Below are 17,369 nucleotides of genomic sequence, written 5' to 3'. Positions count from 1 at the left end.
AAAGTTTATTTAAAGAAATAATGACTGCAAGTTTACCAAATATGGGGAAGGAATAGACCCGGATTCAAGAAATTCAAAGAACTTCAAATAGGTAGACTCATAAAGTGGACTACACTGGGCGGTGCCTGTGGCCCAAAGGAGTAGGGTGCTGGCCCCATAGGCTGGAGGTGGTGGGTTCAAACCCAGCCCCAGCCAAAAACTGCAAAAAAAAAAAAAAAAAAAAAAAAGAGGATTAAACCAAGACACATTTTAATTAAATTGTCAAATTTAATGACAAAAGAGCATCCAAAGAAGCAAAACAAAAATTGTTGATGTACAGGAACCTTATAAGACTGTCAGCAAATTTCTTACTAGAAACATTGCAGGCTGGGAGACATTGGGATGACATATTCAAAGCACTAAAGGAAAAAATAAACAAACTGTAACCAGCAAAGCTCCCCTTTAAAAATGAAGGAGAAATAGTATTTACCAAACAAAGATTGAGGGAATTCATCACCAATATACCAGCCTTATGAGAAATTTGAGTTCTCCAAAAGGTAATGAAAAGATGCTAAATAGCAATAAAAAAGCATGCAAACATATAAACCTCACTGTGAAAGATAAATATATAGACAAATATAGAATAACATAATCATAGTGTATAAGTTACTTTTAATACTAAAAATAGGTGTAAAAATATACCAGTAACAATTTTTTTTTTTTTTTTTTTGCAGTTTTTGGCCAGGGCTGGGTTTGAACCTGCCACCTCTGGTATATGAGGCTGTTGCCCTACTCTTTTGAGCCACAGGCACTGCCCTATACCAGTAACAATTTTAATGAATAAACATTTTGATAGGTCAGAAAATTAAGTTTGCGAACTCATCCTAGAAAAAGTGCTACATACCTTATTGCAGGATATCATTGCAGTCACCTCGGTAAGCTGTGCACAGATGCCACTACCTTTCAAAGCAATTTTGAAACTCTTTTTCTGGAATGGCAATCAGAACTGTCATCGTATCACCCTGGAAGCCCCAAATGCCGTCACAATGTCTTCCTTTCAGTATTCATTTTATTTGTGGGTAAAGTCATTAGGGGCCAGATCAGGGGAGTAGGGAGGGTGTCCCCATACAATTATTTGTGTACTGGCTAAAAACCCCTTCAGGGGCCTTGCCATGTGAGCCAGTGCACTGTCACGATGCAAAAGCCCTGATGTGGTGGGAGAAACGCAGGCCATTTTTGTCCAGCTTTTTCATGCACCTTTTTAGCACTTCCAAATAGTAAATTTGGTTAACTATTTGTTAGCTGGTAAAAATTCATAATGAATAATCCCTCTGATATCAAAAAAAGGTTAGCAATATCGTTTTGACTTTTGATTTGGTCTGACAAAACGTTTTGATCACGGAGAATTGGCTGACTCCGATTGTTCACTTTGACACTTTGTTTCCGGGTCAAATTGGTACACTCCCATTTCGTCGCCAGGGATAACGTGGCCCAAAACATCAGCTTGCCTCTCCAAAACAGTTAGGCAAACATAGACCTCTCCTTCGCTTGTGTTCATCAGTAAAATCCTTCAGTACCATTTTTGTATACGTCTTTCTCAGGCCCAGACTTTCAGTTAAGATTTCCTAACAGAAACATTGATGTTTCTCTATCAATGTTCACATGGTCTGTTATGCTTCTCACAGCAAGTTTGTGAACTTCATTCTCAGACCTAGTGTAACTGTAGTAAACTCTGATTACAGGAGCACAAAATGTTGGGAAGAGGAAATAATTGCAAAATATTTATATAAGTGAAGTTAAACTGTCATCAATTTAAAACAGATGGCTATAACTGTGATGTAATTTATGCAAACCACAATGCAAAAACCTGTAATAGAGACATGAAAGGTAAAAAGAAAAGAATCAAAGTAAATCAATATACAAATCACGAACAGCAAAGGAAGACCCCCAAGAGAGGAAGAGAGAATCAAAATGATTGCACAACAGACAGAAAACAAGTAACAGAACGGCAGTACTAAGTTCTACCCGAATTACGAGTGTGAGTGGATTAAATTTACCAATCGAATGATACAGTGTAGCTGAATGGATAAAAAAACAGAGTCCACCAATATTCTTTCTACACAAGACTGATTATAGATTTAGGAAAACATAGAGTCTAAAAATGAAGTAATGGGAAAAATGCTCCATAAAAATGGTAACCAAATTTAAGCAGACATGACTATCTTTGTGATGGAGAAAATATACTTTTAAGTAAAAAACTATCTTTAGGAAATAAGGAGGAAAAAAATATATAATGTTCAAAGTTTAATTGAAGAGGAACATAGTGTAATATGTAATACATATGTAATAATTATATATATACATATAGTCAATTCAAGAGGAACAGGTAATAATTATAGATATATGTATATAATATAGATGCCACTGATGTCATAATACCTAAATATGTAAAAATTATTTACAGGTAATAATTATATATATATGTAATATATATGCTACTGACATCATAATATCTAAATATGTAAAAACTATTTCAGGTAATAATTATATATATATGTATATAATATAAATGCTACTGAGATCATAATACCTAACTATGTAAAAACTATTTACATATCTGAGGGGAGAAAGTGATGGCAGTACAGTTTTGTGAAACTTCTATATTCCACTCTCAATAATGGATAGAACATATGGAGATAAAATTAATAAACAGTGGACTCGAACAATACTACAGACCCAGAGAACCCAACACACATGTATAGAACATTGTATTCAACCACAGAACATATGCATTTTTCTTAAGAGCATGTGGAATATTCTTCAGGAAAGATCATATCATATCTCACACACAAAAAAAATTCTTAGCAAGGTTACAAAGATCTCAATCATTCCAAGTATTTTTCCAACCACAATGGCAGAAGGCTGGAAATTAGTTAACACAGCAGTCCCCCTTAGTTCCCTTAGCAGTCCCCCTACAGTTCATGCACAGACATAGTTCAAGATCTGCATTGGACACCTGAAATGGCAAATAGTATTGAAACTTGGGTACACTAACAATCAGGGAATTTCAAATTAAAACCACAATGTGTTGTCACCTTAGCACTATCAGAATGAGCATTATTAAAAAGTCAAAAAAAGAATAAATGCTGGAGTGGATGCAGAGAGAAAGGAATGCTTATACCTTGTGGGTGGAACTGCAAATTAGGACAACCTCTGTGGACAACAGTATGGATATTCCCCAAAGAAATAAATTTAGACTTACTGTTCAAATCAGCAATCCTACTACTGAGTACCTAAACAAAGGAAAAGAAGCCATTTTATCAGAAATATTTTGGTACTCAAACATTTATTGCAGCACAGCTCACAATTGCACAGATGTAGAAACAAGGTAAGGGTCCCCAATTACGAGTGGTAAATAAAATGTTAGATGTTGAACAAATATATATATACACACACACTATGGAGTACTGCTCAGCCATAAAAAGGAATAAAATAATGTCTTTTGCAGCAACATGGATGGAGGCAGAGACCATTATCCTAAGTGAAGTATCTCAGAAATTAAAAAAAAGAAAACCAGCATATATACTCCCTAATTACTGGGCACTAAATGATGGGCCCAAAGAGATGTAAAGGACATTGGAAACCAAGGAGGTGGGAAGTTGGGAATGGTTGAGGGGTAAAATTTTACCTATCAGGTACAATGACCACTCTTCTGGTGATGGGCATACTGAAAGCTCTGCCTTAAGCATTCTACAAAGTATCCATGTAACAAAAGCATTTGTACCCATTTACGTTATGTGAGAAAGTGCCTACAAACCATATTATCAGATGAGGGATTAATAACATAGGGAACATATACAGCTCCATAGCAAAAATCAAGTCACCAAGTTAAGAAATCAGAAAAGGACCTTAAATAGATATTTATTAAAGAAGAAAATGACCGACAGGTATACATAAAGGTGCTCAACATCTCTAATCACCAGACAAATGAACACCAAAACCACAACGAGACATTATCTCACACCTGTTGGAATGGTTATTATCAAAAGACAAAAGATAACAAGTGTTGTCGGGGATGTAGAGAAAAGGTAGCACTTGTACACTGTTGGTGAGAATGTAAATTCCTAGAACTATTATGAAACATTTCAAAGTTCCCTCAAAAGTTAAAACGAGAATGACCGTAAGGTTCAACAATCCCACTGTTCAATATATATCCAAACGAAATATAATCAGTATGTTGAAGAGCTATCTCCACGCCCATGTTCACTGCAGCATCATTCACAACAGCCTAGTCATGGAAATGATCTAAATATCTGTCAACACCTAACGGATAAAGGAAATGTAAAAAGAAATTCTGCCGTGGATAAACCTGGGACACTCACTAGGTTGAATGAAATAAACCTGACACAGAAAGAGAAATACTATAGGATCCCATTTATATGTGGTCCCTAAGGAAGCAGAAGCAGACAGTTTAATGGTCTTTGGTAAAGGTAGAGAGGTAAGGGGACAGGATGTGGGGAGACATTAGTCAAAGGGTACCTGTGGGGAACGGGATGCCAGGCAGCAGGGCCCCCACAGCCTGGGGAGGCCTTCAGGAACTGACCCCGCACCCCAGCTGCTGCTCCTCCTTTAAACAACATTCTTTTCACCTGCCAGAAGTCACATAGCCCATGCGTACTTTCCTTATTATTGGCAAGCACATAGTTTTTCCTCTTTAAGGTTTATCTTTACCCCATGTGTTAAGATTTACATCATTTAGCAACCTTGTGAAGATCCTGTATAAATAAAGCTGCTTCCCTGGTTCTGGGCTGGCCACAGCCGTCCCCTCAGCCCTCCTGACCTCGTCCTGTCTTTTGTCTCTTGTGTGTTTATGTCATTTCCGTTTCTTTCTCTCATTTCCCACCATTCCCACTCAGGTTATTTCTCCTTTCCCCGCTGGTCCGTGAGAATTACCAAGTTTCGGTAGTGCAGCATAAATAAGTTTGGGAGAGCTAATGCCCAGCGTCGTTACTATAGTAAATAATAGTATTGCATCCTGGAATTTGCCTAGAGGGTACTTAAGTGTTCTTACCAAAAAAAAAAAAAAAAAAAAAAAAAGAAAGGAAAGAAGGGAAGGAAGGAAGGGAAGGAGGGAGGAAGGAAGGATGGAAGGAAGAAAAGAACGAAAAGAAGCAGTGATGAATAAGTTAATTAGATTGGTTGTGAAGACCAATTCACAATATATATGGATATTGAAACATCAAGTGTATACCTCTATTATAAAAAGTTTTTGTTGGCCAGGTGCTCCGTGGCTTATTTCTGTAATCCTAGTACTCTGGGAGGGCAAGGTGGGTAGATTGCTTGAGCACATGCGTTTATGACCAGCTTGAGCAAGAATGAACCCCTAGTTCTGCTAAAAATAGAGAAACTAGCCTGACATTGTGGCAGGTGCCTGTAATCCCAGCTACTCAAGAAGCCCAGGCAAGAGGATCACTGGAGCCTGGGACACTGAGGTTGCTGTGAGCCATGATGACTCCATGACACTCTACCCAGGGAAGACTCTGTATCAAAAAAATTTTCTTTGACAATTATACCTCAATAAAGCTGAGAATAAAGAGTCAGTAAGGCTTTCAAAGCTACATTCTGCCAAAGTTTATCACAGTTTCTATAATACTCTTACTGCACCATTGAAATAAACATCTTATAAATTTATTTTTAGCTATCAAATAGATTACAGAAAAAAAATAAAAGAAGTACCTTTTGTCTCAATCTTCCTCCACTTTTTACCTGTCACCTTTAGGCTTACCTATCTTCATATCTGTGAATTTGTCTTTTTCTCTTCAAGATGAAGAAATTTCTCTCTGCCCTTCAAGGCCAACACTTTTTTCTTTCTTTCCTTTCTTTTTTTTCTTAATCTATTTTCTCATCCATTTTTTTCTTACTCTAATTGTTTTCTCACCAAGGTCCTCAATTTTTCAGACATTTTGTCCCTAACTAATTAGTTAAAAATTTTCACTGCATGCGTAGAATAAATGCATCAGACCATTTAACATTGCTATCTTTCACATGTGTGGTTAATTTTTAATAATATATCAGAACACAAAATTAGTCAACTTTTTATTTATTTATTTTTTGTTTGTTTGTTTGTTTTGTGGAGTCAGAGTCTCACTTTATGGCCCTTGGTAGAGTGCTGTGGCATCACACAGCTCACAGCAACCTCCAGCTCCTGGGCTTAAGCGATTCTGTTGCCTCAGCCTCCCAAGTAGCTGGGACTACAGGCGCCCGCCACAGCACCCGGCTATTTTTTTGTTGCAGTTTGGCCGTGGCTGGGTTTGAACCCGCCACCCTCGGCATATGGGGCCGGCGCCCTACTCACTGAGCCACAGGCGCTGCCCTCAACTTTTTATTTTTAAGACTTTTTTATTTCTAATACACTTCTTTTTTCTCTTTGCACTAATATTATCACTTTTTAATAATAATATTAAAATAATAATTTTAATTATTATTAATGATTAAATTATATTTACAAATAATTAGAAAAGATGTAGAAACAGCCTAAGTGTTCATCATATTATGAGTGGTAAAGAAAATGTTGGAAGTACTACTCAGCCATAAAATAATGATAATAAGTACTCAACACCCACTAATATTACTTTTTAATATATTCCATGCTTGTACCCTGAAAAATACCTGTTATTTTTTAAGACTAAATTGGTATCCCTACTTCTTAAAACTACTTATAGCTCCTCCTGGCAGACTGAGACACTCTTCTCTTAGAGGGCATCTGTCTATACTTTGCTGAAAAGGTCAATTATGTAGTTTTATGTGATTTCAATTGTTTTGACTAGTTCATTACTGGCTAAGACTTTTCAGAATGTGTCAATTACAGATATCAGCCAAAAACTTAAAACAGTGCTACTGGGTTTAAAACTGCAATAAAATCACAGCCTTTTTTTATTAAGAAAGTCTCTAAAGTAATGATTTTTTTAAGTAGGAAAAACGCATGAAGCGTCAATGTCTATAATGATCAAAGATTTATGAAAATAACAGAATGTGTAATAAGATTTCAGGGTTGAGGATTTCAGGATTTCAGGCATTCTTACATAGCTGAGACTAGGCGTCTCTATGTATAAGTGATCATTTTTGCCTCCTTAAGTAAAGACAGAGGGACAGAAGAAATGGAAAGTATTGTCATATCATTGATTTATCTCTGGATATAGTTGAGACAATCTAATATGAGAGACACATTTCTTAGGTAATGGCTAACTCCGATGAATTATATCTGATCATCTAGAATAGATCTATGTGTGATGATCTGAAACAGATTTAGGTAAGGATATTCTGAAAGCTTGGACCCTAGATTAGTGATGATATGTGTATTAGAGAACAAGAGCTGAGAGTTTAACGAACCACTTAGAATGTAAATTATTAAAATGTTAGTGCAAAGAGCAAAAGAAGCATATTCTAATATCTGAGCAAAGTCTCTTAAAAATACAAAAAAGACAACTTTGTTTCCTGAATATAACCATATTATTTTTATGAAAAGAACATAATAATAATAGTGGAAGAATTACTCACTAATAAGAACAATAAAAACCATTTTTAGGTGTTTCCTGACAGTTACTTAGGTATTTCACACATATTTTTTCTAATATTTATAATAACATCATAAAGTACTAGTTATTTTCTATTTTACAAAAAAGTCTCATTGTTTTCTTATATCTCAACATTACAAAACTCATTAATGGCTGAAATGAAATCAAAGCATTAGTTTAAATTTAAGTATTTTCAAAATACCTACAACTTGTGATAGTTCCTCCCTTTGTCTGATATAAAAACAGCTCCTCCGTCTTGAGCTCTACGTGTCGGATTCTTTCTCTGTTACCTCCTTGATTGAAGGCACAGCTCAAAGGCCAAATTAATCTCATTTTACAAATGAGAAAACTGTACATAAATCAGTTTAAATAAGTTTATCCCAGTAAGAAAGTTAATGAGAGACGAAGCTAGCATTCGAACTCTGTTTCATTCAACACCCATGTGCTTTCCTCACTACCATATTTGCTTATTACACTAAGATTTTTTACATTAGGTCTTGAAATGGTAGAAAATTGACAGCTATACACAAAGATGATAAAGACGAACACAAATATTTATATGTGTATTTAGGGAAATAATTATATTAATGTCTCACTTTGCTAATTTTAATTTTAAGCTCAGTATTTGGTATTTTATATATTTTTGCTATTGTTACCGAAAAATCAAAGCCATTTTATTTGTTTTCATCAATTTTGTTCATTGAGAACTTAATGATAATATTATTTATTCACTTAATTTAAATATGAATTGATATATTTTAATCTCATTTTCAATATTTTTTGTAATAATTTTCAAAATATTCTTTCATAGGTATCGTGAGTGCTGTACTACATATGATTAACGTATGTGGGTTATTACAAAAGTTTTCAGACACACAAAAATGAAGAAATATAAAGTCCAGGCAGGTAGAAATAAATGAAGCCCTCCCAGCAACACCGATAAGCCAAACAAGTTCAAACTTACACAGGTCAATCAAAAAGGATGCTGTGGTTATGTTTCTTGGATATAAAATAACCATAACACAGTCTGTCTCAAAACTTTAGTAGTGACCTATGTGTTACATCTAGTGGAAATGTGGACAACACATATGCACATACTGAGGAACAGAAGGAGCCAGTGGAAATGCTAGGCAAACATTTTTTATATTTCTACTTCTAGTTATGGTAGACATTATCTAAAATAAAGTACTAAGGAGAAAGTAAGCACGAGAAAAAGTAGAATCAAGCTATATTCCTGCTAAAATGGGAGGTTGCATGTCAGAGTGCTTTAATTATCAAAAAGAGAACAAGAAGAAGAAATGGGGGGAGAAATTAGCAGCATCTGCTACAGATACTCCTTTCTTTACGTGCTTCACCTTCTGCATATTATCCTACCTAAGATTTCCTTTTTCCTCCTAGTCAACACTCTGCCATCGGATTTTCTTCTTTCATAAATTTGATAGAAAAATTATCCAATAATAGTATGTCTTTTGTTTATTCTTCATTATTAGTTTGTACCTTTAAAAATTACATCTTCCTGTCATCGTATTGAATTCTCTTCACGGAGAAGAAGGAAACACTTATTTTTAGTCTTTATGTTTGTATTGGTAATTCTCATTTTGCACATCTATAATTCTTCCTTAAAACTTATGAAAAAATTATTTTGTCCATTCGAAAACTAACGAGGTTTTACTATATGCAGCAATGACTGAGACTGAAAGCATTTGATAATGACAGATACATTTAGCAGCTTGTTACGGTGGGATGCAACACTGTTTGTACACACCTGTGGGGTATGTGTCTCTGTGTGTATGAATGGGAAAGAGTTGGGTGAGATTGAAAGGTCAGAAAATTCAGGAAGGTGATGTGATGTTGGTGAAATTATTCCAGGTCTAAAGTGTATCCTACCTTAACTTGAATTTGGAACCCTGGGACATTAAATGATCATGAAATTTGAACTTGAAATTGTATGTGTTAAAGGTCTTGTGAGATAACAGTTATAAACAGCAATCTTTTATTCTCTTCTGAACTGAGATGTGCCATGGGGGAATTTTGTCCATAATATTTTCCTGGGGAGCTGGAAATTTCTACTAGATCATTCGTAGACTCTTCCTCCAATCGAAAGTATTAATCACTATTACAAGATAGTTCAGTGGTATAATTGCTTTATTTTTTTTTGAAGGCATAGCAGAACAGGCACAGAAATATTAAATACATTACAGAAGATTACAAAGAACAGATTACAAGGAAAGTCAGCATAAGGAATTAAACCAAGGTCTTTCCTGGGAAATACTGTTGCAAGCAGAGAAATAGTAAATTCACTTCTTAGAATTGAACCTATGACCTCATCCATCCATTCCTGCCTTTGGGGCCATGTTTGCACCTCCTTTTCGTATATGGGTCCCAGCTAGTAAAATTTTCATTTATTGTATTTTCCAGCTGTATAATTTCTAGTTTGTTCTTACTATACTTTTCAATTCTGTGTGGACATTTCTTTGTTTTTTTGTTTTGGGGTTTTTTTTTTGGACAAGGCCCTCTACCTGTCTCCCTGGGTAGAGCTGCCTCCCTCACCGCAACCTCCAACTCCTGGGCTTAAGCAATTCTCTTGCCTCAACCTCCCAATTAGCTGGGACTATGGGTGCCCACTACACCACGTGGACATTTTTGTTTGTATTTTCTTTTTAGCATATTATTTAATTCTTTGAATATATTTCTAATAGCTTCTTTGATGCTTTTTTTTTTCAGCTAAAACCAATGTCAGAACTCAGTGACAGTCAGTTTCTATAGCTTGCTTTATATTTTGCTAAATAATGTTCATACTTTTCTATTTGTATGCTTACTAATTTTTGGTTGAAAACTGTATATTGTAAATACTATCGTAGTGTCTCTGAATTTTGTGTTATTTTTAAAAGGTATTTTATTTTTACTTAACTTGCCTCTACTTAAACTGGAGAACGATCTTCTTCACAGTATGCAATTTTGTGTGTGTGGATGTTCCTTTAGAGCTATTTTCTGTTTTCTGTGTAGTTTAGTTAGCAGTCAGCCAGTGATCTGGGCAGAGGCTCAAAGGCTATGACCAGATATCTGGGTCCTTCAAGCCTTCTACCTCTGTCACTGGAGTTGTATGTGGCAAAAGGAATTGCATGACGCAGCATGAAGAATGTGGCAAGTTCTGACGTCTCACTGGGATTTCAAGTTTTGCCTACCAATTTTAGCTCTCCTCCTCATATCTGTAGTTTAGCAACTAGCTGGGATTTAATGGCGAGTTTATTATGTCAGTGTGTTTCCCTCAATTCTAGGACCTGTTAAATTTCTTCCTGAAATGCCATTTGCCTAAACTGAAATCAAATATTATTCCTGTAAACCTGATTCTTATTTTTTGCCATATGTGTTTGTGTTTTCTGTTTATTTTGAATCCACCACTTTTAGCTTTAGTAAAAATATAAATTTCACCCCTCACACTGAACCAAACCAGTATTGTAAAGCTGCTGCTTTCCACGCATAGTTCCAAATTCAGACACCACATGATTCTGATAAAACTGGGTTTTTGCATCCGGAGTTAGAGAGGACTAGAAGGCCAGAATCGCACAAACTTCTTACCTGGAACTGTACAGTTTTATAGGAACACACCCCTCTCTGTTTCCATTGTATTTTGTTTAATGCCCTGATTTGGTTATTTTTGACCTTGCTGTCCACTCTTTACCTTTCTTCTACATAAGGAAATTTCCCCAACTTCCTTCAGACTCTATTACTAGAAATACGGTATCCCAAATGCACTTATATAAAGTTCTACAAAGCTAATATAATGTTAACAAAACAGAAAGAAAAAATACCAGTAGCCAAAATGGACAGTTGAGTATAAAGGAAATTGAGAAAATTTTGTGGAGAGATAAAAATTGTCATTATTCTGATAGGTATACAAATTGTCGTTATTCTGATAGGTGTACGTAGTCTCAATATTTTTCAAAATTGAACAGCTAAAATGTATATATAACAGTGTGTCTAAAGAACTTTGCCTTGCTTAAAGAGACGTCTGATCTTTGTCCTTGGATCCTGAGACGTCACCTCTTAAAGTCTTGGGACTTTTTTAAGTGGTAGGAGTGTTTTGTTCTTCGTGTTGAGGCCCTGGTTAACACCTGATAGTCTTAACAAAGTGACTTATGGAAGGTCCTTTGGGCCGCATGAGAACAGACCGCTAAGGAGTCGGGTGGAGGAGAGACGGAGTTCAGGCCTGTGAACAATCAGTCAATAAATCATAATGAAGCCTCAATAAAATTTCTGGATACCATAGCTTGGATGAATTCCCTAGGTAGACAATGCTCCATTCATAATTGTCGCACACTGGAGCCAGACTGTTATGTGTACTGAGGACAATGGGCATTTTGTATCTGGAGTCCTCCCAGACACCTCCTCTGGCTGATTTTAGTGTATCCTTTCCCTGTAATAAGCCATAACCTCGGCTACAATTTGCAATGAATTTTGTGATTCCTTCTGGTAAATTATTGAGCCTGAGAGTGATTTTTGGAACCCACGTTTAAACTTGTAAAATTTATCTAAATTTTATCTTAAAAACATAATAATCCTTGGAAGGATATGGTAAGGATAAAACTAAATATTACAGGAATGGCATATTCTTGGTTACTGTTGAAATTGGGTAATGAAAATAAAGATGGAGGGTGGCGCCTGTAGCTCAGTGAGTAGGGCGCCGGCCCCATATACTGAGGGTGGCGGGTTCAAACCCAGCCCCTACTGAACTGCAACCAAAGAATAGCTAGGCGTTGTGGCGGTCGCCTGTAATCCCAGCTGCTTGGGGGCTGAGGCAGGAGAATCATGGAAGCCCAAGAGCTGGAGGTTGCTGTGAGTCCTGTGACATCATGGCACTCTACCAAGGGCAGTAAAATGAGACTCTGTCTCTACAAAAAAAAATAAATAAATAAATATAGATTATATTTGTAATTTTATTAACATTTTTTAATCTTATATAACAAAATATTAAAATTCCCTCAGTCTTCAAAGTTTTCCCTTTAGATTAGGAAGGCCCAAATAAACACAAAATTTAATTGCACTGTAACTTACTTATTTTATGACTTTATATACAGTAAGCTTATTTTTGATAAGTAATGAGAATAAAGGAAGCAATGAAATTAAGTCATTTGTTGTTTCTTAATTAATTTCCATAAGGTTTATTTCATTATTTAGATCACAATTTTTAAGGTTATTCTTTGTCAATTTGCTTCATTTTTTCACTATGTAGCTACTTTTTTGAGTATCTCTGATCAATAAATTCTATTAAATATTCTTTAGAGTGGTCTGTTTACCATGAAAGAACAGAAAAGAGTAACCAGATTCTCTGAACTGAAGAAGATAGAGACAAAGATAAAAATTGATTCAGCAGAAATTCCCGCTGGTCTTATGAATAGTCATCTACTCTAGAGAGGCGGCTGTACAGGCACCAGCAATTGTCAAATGACTAATTATGAGTGAATGGTGCCTGAAATCTCTTGTCCATTCAGCAGATCAGCAGAGCCTATCTCTAACAAGTATTGGGCATCAGGGTTACCTGGGAAACATTTCAAAATGGGCATTCTTTTTATTTTATTTTATTTATTTATTTATGTTATTTATTTTCAAAATGGGCATTCTTGGACTGCATTGCACAGATACTTAGAGGCATAGTTCTGGTGTGGAAGTCAGGTATCTGTGCTTTAAAAACCTTCCTCATGGGGACTGAATGTGAAAAGAAGCATTTTATGATAAAAAACAAAAATAAGAGGGCAAAAATATAGGGTGTGAAGTGGGGAGCAAGGTATGAAGGAAAGTGAAGCCAGTAGGATGGCAAAGGATCATTTTACTCTGTCATTTATTTTCGTAGTTTCAAAAACTTTAGAAAATTCACTAAGACAATAAATTTATTAAGAAAATATTCTTATGGAACCTAGAGAAAGTGATAACTGCCCAAAAAGAATGGTAGCAAAATTGAGAGAATCTCACATAGATACAGAAACAAGGAAAGTGGGAGAGGAAAACTGAGAAAATTGTGTGAAGCCATAAAAAGTGTGAGTACAGCATTATACTTTCTAGGGCCTTGGAATTGGGATTTGAGTCCAGTTTAACCAGATCTCTGAGAGACAAGCTAGTGTGATAATTGGGTTATAGAAAGTAAACATTTTGAGGATCTCTATTCTCAGATTTTGCATCCCAGCATCCTCAGAATGCAATTTACAAGGATGCTATAATGCGCCTCTGCTACAATGCATTCAACTTCTGTGAAAAAGGTAGATCTTGAGTCAGGGGATCTGTTCCAACCAGATACACATGCATGTATTTGTGCAGATGTTGAATTATCAACCTCTTTCAATGGCTCCAATCTGTGAACTTGTCAGATTCTGTTAAACTCTCCTCTAATCCCCTTCCTTTCCGGCCAACTTTATGTAATCAACCAATACAGAAACATTGAGACAACCCAACTCCAAGAAAACAGTTGGTAGGAAGGGGATGGAGTGGTGATTATACTTTATTTTCTGGGAAGAACAATATCTTTGTAAGCAAAAATGTCTGGAAAAAGGCATAAACATGTATATGTTTTTATAATGAAGGACTTCCAGCATACAAAATGAGAGAGACTAGTATGATGAAACTCAGTGTTCCATTACCCAACTTTGAAAATTAATATGTGGACAATTGTGCTTTATCTACATTCATTTTATCTCTCCTCTACCCAAGATACTTATGAAGGAAAATTGAGATGTCACCTCATTTTGTCTGAAAATATTTCAGAATCTATCTCTAAATTCAAAGATTCACAATATCATTATACCTCAACATGAACAAAACTTATCATTTGTGCTCATATCTCCCCAATTCTCTCATGAATTTTTAGAGTTTTTTAGGCAAATATTCATAAAATTCCATAAATTGTGATGTTTGATACAACTTCGTGTGCTTCTTAAGACTTTGTGATTTGTTTAATTGAATAGGCTAAGATGTTTAACTAATTTGTACATAGCGGGACAAAGAGTTTTATCCTTATCATTTGCTTGACTTTAACAAAAGTCTATTACTTTCCTGGTAAGCAATATACTGGTAACTCTACTGAGATACGTAAATTTATTAAGTTAGAAGTACTCATAAATTTCTCTTTTATATATGATTTAACATACGAATGTTGAAAATTGTCACATGCTTTTTCTCGTATCCCTGAAGTTAGCCATGACTTAGTCCCCCAGAATTGCTCTATAAATTTGAGTCCATTCCAATGAGAGTACTTTCAGGTGCCTCTGGAGGAGAATGGTCCTGGTTCTTGATTCCCAAGAATGAGCACTGGTGCCTAGTCGATGACAGAGTAATCACCATCAACGCACATTCACTGTAGAACAAAAGCAAACAAACTGTAAGGAAAATGCGTCTCAAGGACCCAGACCAGACAGGTCCCTCTACCTGAGTAGAGAAGAGAACTCAAGTGTGAGCCTCCCGCGTCTTCCATAGGCTGACTAAGCCATCAAGTTTATGGCCTTTCCCAGGGCAGGATGGGCTATTGCCTCCTCCCTCTGGGCTACCTGACAGGTTGGGTTACCTAACAAACTTCTTAGCACGCAAGAACCTGTGGGAATGGAAATTCGCAAGTTTAATCATTTGACAATGGGCCCAGAGGGCCCAGGTTAGTGTAAGGTGGCTAGGGGCTCCTCACTGTCTGTTCTAACCATAATTAGGGTCCTAGTCTCGCCCCCAGCTCTACCCCTTACTCTTGTGTCCCAGCCAGGAGAGAAGCTGGGGACTCAGTGGTACTCCTCTCCAGGCCTAGCTGCTCCGGCCCTAGCTGGCCGGGAAAGAAGCTGAGGGGCAAAAAGCCATGTCTCCCCCTCTTCCCCCAAGCAGAAGGAGGGAAGGCGGGGGTTAGACTGCACGTCTTCCGCCTTAGGTAAGGCGGGCCAGCCTGTGTGCCCAGCTGCTGAAGAGCTAGGAGCTGCTGCCCGTGGCGACAGCGGCTGCTGGAGCCCTCAGTGCCCCCCAGGCTGACTAGGGAGGGACCTGACAGGTTGCCTCCTCCCTGGCAAGGAAGGGGCCTGTTCAACATGAACCTGGCCATGTCCGATGCCACCCGAGTCAGGCCAGCACCACCCAGCAGTATCGAGAAGCTTATTGTCTAACTTGACAAATAATATAAATAAATCAACTTGTGAAGGGGTCATTTGGATGCTGCCAAAGAATAATGAAGTACATCAGGTAAGCTACAAAAGATGCTGAAACCAAATTAATTAATGAGCTTTATTAAAAGTACTAAATAAATCAATGCAATTAAATGATGAAGTGTTGCCAGGTGTGGTACCTGTAATCCTAGCAGTTTGGGAGGATCAGAGGGAGGATTGCTTAAGGACAAAAGGAGCCCAATCAAGACCCCATCTCTACAAAATATAGAAAATCAGTTGAGCCTGGTGGGGTGTGCCTATGGTCCCAGCACCTCAGGAGGCTGAGGCAGGATGCTGCCCCTGCCTGCCTGGACAACAAAGCAAGACACCGCCAAAAAAAAAAAGCCAGAAAACCCCTAACGGGGAAATGCAAAAGCATTTCAGGTCAATTTTGAATTTTTCTATATGATAAAATTAATATTTTATCAACTGACAAGGGACAAATTTAAAAAAAATCAGTGTTAGAGGACTGACAAGATGCTTAGAAAAGAGTGTAATTAATTGGTTATGTGTATTTAGTAAAATTTTATGCTAACTGTTAATATTTTTACAACAATTAATATTTTACATACTATTCAGTTGAAAATAATATCAGATTGTTCAGTAAATTTGAGGAATACTTTGGAGAATCTAATATGAACAAATAAAGAATTGGTGACTTAAGAATGCTTTTCTTTTTAGAGCATGGGGGAGTAAAATGATATGAACTGAAAGTCTTATACAATATTCAAGTTGACAGTAAACTATTCAGTTACCCCTTAAGGATGTCTAAGGATTAAGCTATGATTCTCACGAGATTAATGCAGTAATGTAGTAAGAAAAGTGGTAGGTTGAGCTTCACTTGGAGGAAGAAATGAATTGTATGCAGAATCCTGGTGGAGTTTTAAAACATTGTTCAGGGAAGTATAATTGAAATGATGAAGAAATTCAATGAGAATCTAAACAAAAATTAAAAAACAACTGACATGACCAGAAAAAACTTAGGACTTACTAGTTCAGGCAAAACTCTTCTATTGCCCCATAACTTAGCTGTAGTCAATGTAAATAAGCTAAATGTTCCTTATTTTCATATTGCCACTCTTATTCTGCTTGGGAGCGAGGATAGAACAAAACAGTAATCTGGGTTTGTATCAGGTGTACCTTTGCCATAGACAGACTATTTCAGACCACCTATTTGCTTAAAGCAACAACTATTTCTTTAACTCATAATTTTATATGTTAGAAGTTTGAGATAGGCTTAGCTGAACAGTTCTTCCTATCTAACTTGATGTAATTTATATTTCTGTGTCAACTGCCAGTCTATCATTTTGACAGTCTGAAAACATTTCTGAGATACCATGAAAAACAGTCTCTATCAGTTTGTCAGGCGATTATCAATAACTCCATTTCTTCCTACTTCAATTTTCTTCCTCCAGAGACTTTGTTTTGTTTGTTTCCATTGGTTATTTTTTATTTTCGGGTTGTATCTGTCTGTCTGCACTATAATAGAAACACCATAGTTTGGATGGCTTATCTAACAATTATTTCTTATTATTCTGAAGGTTAGGAAGTCCACGATGCCAGCTGATTTGTCCCCTTCCTGGTTTGTAGAGGGACGCCATCTTGCTGCACCCTCACTTAGTGGATGAGAGGGGAGAGAGACAGAGAGAAA

Source organism: Nycticebus coucang, chromosome 9 (assembly GCF_027406575.1).
Source record: "Nycticebus coucang isolate mNycCou1 chromosome 9, mNycCou1.pri, whole genome shotgun sequence".
NCBI classification, from domain to species: domain Eukaryota; kingdom Metazoa; phylum Chordata; class Mammalia; order Primates; family Lorisidae; genus Nycticebus; species Nycticebus coucang.
This window is presented reverse-complemented; position numbering follows the sequence as displayed.